This window comes from Eleutherodactylus coqui, chromosome 8, assembly GCF_035609145.1.
Source record: "Eleutherodactylus coqui strain aEleCoq1 chromosome 8, aEleCoq1.hap1, whole genome shotgun sequence".
Classification (NCBI taxonomy): Eukaryota; Metazoa; Chordata; class Amphibia; order Anura; family Eleutherodactylidae; genus Eleutherodactylus; species Eleutherodactylus coqui.
This window is the reverse complement of record NC_089844.1, coordinates 62,099,070-62,104,751: the sequence shown is the minus strand read 5'-3', so window position 1 is coordinate 62,104,751 and position 5,682 is coordinate 62,099,070.

The window sequence follows — 5,682 nt, the reverse complement described above, 5'->3', positions numbered from 1 at the left end:
TGAGGGGAGCAGTGTGTGAGGAGACAGATGAGGGGAGCAGTGTGTGAGGGGACAGATGAGGGGAGCAGTGTGTGAGGAGACAGATAAGGGGAGCAGTGTGTGAGGAGACAGATGAGGGGAGCAGTGTGTGAGGGGACAGATGAGGGGCAGTGTGTGAGGAGACAGATGAGGGGAGCAGTGTGTGAGGAGACAGATGAGGGGGGCAGTGTGTGAGGGGGACAGATGAGAGGCAGTGTGAGGGGGACAGATGAGAGGCAGTGTGTGGGGAGACAGATGAGGGGAGCAGTGTGTGAGGGGGACAGATGAGGGGAGCAGTGTGTGAGGGGGACAGATGAGGGGAGCAGTGTGTGAGGGGGACAGATGAGGGGCAGTGTGTGAGGGGGACAGATGAGGGGCAGTGTGTGAGGGGACAGATGAGGGGAGCAGTGTGAGGGGGACAGATGAGGGGCAGTGTGTGAGGGGACAGATGAGGGGAGCAGTGTGTGAGGGGACAGATGAGGGGAGCAGTGTGTGAGGGGACAGATGAGGGGAGCAGTGTGTGAGGAGACAGATGAGGGGAGCAGTGTGTGAGGGGGACAGATGAGGGGAGCAGTGTGTGAGGGGGACAGATGAGGGGCAGTGTGTGAGGGGACAGATGATGGGAGCAGTGTGAGGGGGACAGATGAGGGGCAGTGTGTGAGGGGACAGATGAGGGGAGCAGTGTGTGAGGGGACAGATGAGGGGAGCAGTGTGTGAGGGGACAGATGAGGGGAGCAGTGTGTGAGGGGACAGATGAGGGGAGCAGTGTGTGAGGAGACAGATGAGGGGCAGTGGGTGAGGAGACAGATGAGGGGTAGTGGGTGAAGGGACAGGAAAGGAACAGGGGGAGGAGTGTGTGAGGGGGACACATGAGGGACAGTGTGTGAGGGGTCAGCGAAGGAACAGGGGGAGCAGTATGTGAGGGGGACAGATGAGAGGCAGTGGGTGAGGGGACAGATGAGAGGCAGTGGGTGAGGGGACAGATGAGGGGCAGTGTGTGAGGAGACAGATGAGGGGCAGTGTGTGAGGAGACAGGGAAGGGGCAATGTGTGAGGAGACAGGGAAGGGGCAGTGTGTGAGGGGGACAGATGAGAGGCAGTGTGTGAGGAGACAGATGAGGGGAGCAGTGTGTGAGGAGACAGATGAGGGGCAGTGGGTGAGGAGACAGATGAGGGGTAGTGGGTGAGGGGACAGAGGAGGGGCAGTGTGTGAGGAGACAGATGAGGGGAGCAGTGTGTGAGGAGACAGTTGAGGGGAGCAGTGTGTGAGGAGACAGTTGAGGGGAGCAGTGTGTGAGGAGACAGATGAGGGGCAGTGGGTGAGGAGACAGATGAGGGGTAGTGGGTGAAGGGACAGGAAAGGAACAGGGGGAGGAGTGTGTGAGGGGGAAGCGAAGGAACAGGGGGAGCAGTATGTGAGGGGGACAGATGAGAGGCAGTGTGTGAGGGGGACAGATGAGAGGCTGTATGTGGTGGGACAGCGAAGGAACGGGGAGCAGTGTGTGAGGGGGACAGATCAGAGGCTGTGTGTGAGGGGACAGAGGAGGGGCAGTGTGTGAGGGGGACAGATGAGGGGCAGTCAGTGAGGAAACAGATGAGGGGTAGTGTGTGAAGGGACAGGGAAGGAACGGGGGAACAGTGTGTGAGAGAGAGAGTGTGTTAGGGGCCAGCAAAGGAACAAGGGGAGCAGTGTGTGAGGGGGACAGATGAGAGGCAGTGTATGAGGGGGACACATGAGGGGCAGTGTGTGGCGGGACAGCGAAGGAACAGGGGGAGCAGTGTGTGAGGGGGACACATGAGGGGCAGTATGTGAGGGGACAGCGAAGGAACGGGGAGCAGTGTGTGAGGGGGACAGATGGGAGGCTGTGTATGAGGGGACAGAGGAGGGGCAGTGTGTGAGGGGGACAGATGAGGGGCAGTGTGTGAGGGGGGCAGCTGAGAGGCAGTGTGTGAGGGGACAGAGGAGGGGCAGTGTGCGAGGGGACAGAAGAGGGGCAGTGTGTGAGGGGGACAGAGGAGGGGCTGTGTGTGAGGGGACAGAGGAGCGGCAGTGTGCAAGGGGACAGAGGAGGGACTGTGTGAGAGGACAGATGAGTGGCAGTGTTTGAGGGAACAGATGAAGGGCAGTGTGTGAGGGGGACAGAGGAGGGGCAGTGTGTGAGGGGGACAGAGGAGGGGCAGTGTGTGAGGGGACAGATGAGGGACAGTGTGTGAGAGGACAGATGAGTGGCAGTGTGTGAGGGGACAGATGAGGGGCAGTGTGTGAGGGGACAGATGAGTGGCAGTGTGTGAGGGGGACAGAGGAGGGGCAGTGTGTGAGGGGGACAGAGGAGGGGCAGTGTGTGAGGGGGACAGAGGAGGGGCAGTGTGTGAGGGGGACAGAGGAGGGGCAGTGTGTGAGGGGACAGAGGAGGGGCAGTGTGTGAGGGGACAGAGGAGGGACAGTGTGTGCGAGGACAGATGAGTGGCAGTGTTTGAGGAGGACAGATGAGAGGCAGTGTGTGAGGGGGACAGATGAGAGGCAGTGTGTGAGGGGACAGATGAATGGCAGTGTTTGAGGGGACAGATGAGAGGCAGTGTGTGAGGGGACAGAGAAGGCGCAGTGTGTGAGGGGACAGAGAAGGCGCAGTGTGTGAGGGGACAGAGGAGGCGCAGTGTGTGAGGGGACAGATGAGGGGCAGTGTGTGAGGGGACAGATGAGAGGCAGTGGGTGAGGGGACAGATGAGGGGCAGTGTGTGAGGAGACAGATGAGGGGCAGTGTGTGAGGAGACAGGGAAGGGGCAATGTGTGAGGAGACAGGGAAGGGGCAGTGTGTGAGGGGGACAGATGAGAGGCAGTGTGTGAGGAGACAGATGAGGGGAGCAGTGTGTGAGGAGACAGATGAGGGGCAGTGGGTGAGGAGACAGATGAGGGGTAGTGGGTGAGGGGACAGAGGAGGGGCAGTGTGTGAGGAGACAGATGAGGGGAGCAGTGTGTGAGGAGACAGTTGAGGGGAGCAGTGTGTGAGGAGACAGTTGAGGGGAGCAGTGTGTGAGGAGACAGATGAGGGGCAGTGGGTGAGGAGACAGATGAGGGGTAGTGGGTGAAGGGACAGGAAAGGAACAGGGGGAGGAGTGTGTGAGGGGGAAGCGAAGGAACAGGGGGAGCAGTATGTGAGGGGGACAGATGAGAGGCAGTGTGTGAGGGGGACAGATGAGAGGCTGTATGTGGTGGGACAGCGAAGGAACGGGGAGCAGTGTGTGAGGGGGACAGATCAGAGGCTGTGTGTGAGGGGACAGAGGAGGGGCAGTGTGTGAGGGGGACAGATGAGGGGCAGTCAGTGAGGAAACAGATGAGGGGTAGTGTGTGAAGGGACAGGGAAGGAACGGGGGAACAGTGTGTGAGAGAGAGAGTGTGTTAGGGGCCAGCAAAGGAACAAGGGGAGCAGTGTGTGAGGGGGACAGATGAGAGGCAGTGTATGAGGGGGACACATGAGGGGCAGTGTGTGGCGGGACAGCGAAGGAACAGGGGGAGCAGTGTGTGAGGGGGACACATGAGGGGCAGTATGTGAGGGGACAGCGAAGGAACGGGGAGCAGTGTGTGAGGGGGACAGATGGGAGGCTGTGTATGAGGGGACAGAGGAGGGGCAGTGTGTGAGGGGGACAGATGAGGGGCAGTGTGTGAGGGGGGCAGCTGAGAGGCAGTGTGTGAGGGGACAGAGGAGGGGCAGTGTGCGAGGGGACAGAAGAGGGGCAGTGTGTGAGGGGGACAGAGGAGGGGCTGTGTGTGAGGGGACAGAGGAGCGGCAGTGTGCAAGGGGACAGAGGAGGGACTGTGTGAGAGGACAGATGAGTGGCAGTGTTTGAGGGAACAGATGAAGGGCAGTGTGTGAGGGGGACAGAGGAGGGGCAGTGTGTGAGGGGGACAGAGGAGGGGCAGTGTGTGAGGGGACAGATGAGGGACAGTGTGTGAGAGGACAGATGAGTGGCAGTGTGTGAGGGGACAGATGAGGGGCAGTGTGTGAGGGGACAGATGAGTGGCAGTGTGTGAGGGGGACAGAGGAGGGGCAGTGTGTGAGGGGGACAGAGGAGGGGCAGTGTGTGAGGGGGACAGAGGAGGGGCAGTGTGTGAGGGGGACAGAGGAGGGGCAGTGTGTGAGGGGACAGAGGAGGGGCAGTGTGTGAGGGGACAGAGGAGGGACAGTGTGTGCGAGGACAGATGAGTGGCAGTGTTTGAGGAGGACAGATGAGAGGCAGTGTGTGAGGGGGACAGATGAGAGGCAGTGTGTGAGGGGACAGATGAATGGCAGTGTTTGAGGGGACAGATGAGAGGCAGTGTGTGAGGGGACAGAGAAGGCGCAGTGTGTGAGGGGACAGAGAAGGCGCAGTGTGTGAGGGGACAGAGGAGGCGCAGTGTGTGAGGGGACAGATGAGGGGCAGTGTGTGAGGGGACAGATGAGGGGCAGTGTGTGAGGGGACAGACGAGGGGCAATGTGTGAGGGGGACAGATGAGAGGAAATGTGTGAGGGGACAGATGAGGGGCAGTGTGTGAAGGAACAGGGGGAGCAGTGTGTGTGGGGGGGACAGATAAGAGGCAGTGTGTCAGGGGGACAAGTATCTCTCTCATACCACAATATCGCAAAGTCATCTATATATTTAAAGATGAAAGCCCTCACTGACTGACTGACTCGCCAAAAGTTCTCCAACTTCCCGATGTCGTCGAAACATGAATTTTGGCACGAGCATTGATTATCTCCAAAATAGGAAAAGTAATTGGGTCCCAACTCGATTATTCAATTCCATGTGCAAAAGAATTGGCGTCAAAATTTAACGTATATAATCTAAATCTCTCACTTCCCGATGTCGTAGAAACTTAACATTTGGCACGGGCATTGAATATGTCATAAATAGGAAAAGTTAATGGGTCCCAACTCGATTATTCAATTCTATGCGCAAAAGAATTAGCGTCCAAATTTTACGTACGGAATGTAATTTTCTCACTTTCTGGTGTCATAGAAACGTGAAATTTGGCATGAGCATTGATTATGTCATAAATAGGAAAAGTTAATGCGTCCCAACTCGATTATTCAATTCTAAGTGCAAAAGAATTAGCGTCCAAATTTTACATATGGAATTTAATTCTCTCACTTCCTGATGTCATTTTATATAAAGGAAACGTCGCATGGTTACCTCCCCGTGGTGTTTCCTGGGTAACGGCGAGAACTATGCAAAATGGTGAACATATGTTTTTCCGGTATCTCTAAAGTAACCACGACTTCATAAGATTTTCCGTGTGAACACCAGATAAACACCAGTACCAAATTAACTCGGGCGAAGCCGGATATATCAGCTAGTTTAGCTATAAAGCCTAAGTTGGATTTTTGCTTAGCAGTCGTCCTTACCTGTATAAGGATAGAGCCAGTGTTTCTAGCTAATTTTTCTGCAATAAGTTCACAGAATAGGTTCATTAAAGTATACCTGAGTTTTAAACAAGTTTTTAAAAATATTACCGTTTCTCCTTACCAACTCATTTGTTGCTGTTTGTACCCTATTTCATGCTTTTAAGTTTTAATTTTCAGGTGGTCTTCCCCATTTTTCTGCTGCCTTGCTGTTTACAATCCATTTTCAGACAGGGGTTGTGTCACATTTTGTCAGTAGTTCACTGTCAAGTACTTTCAGTCCCTCA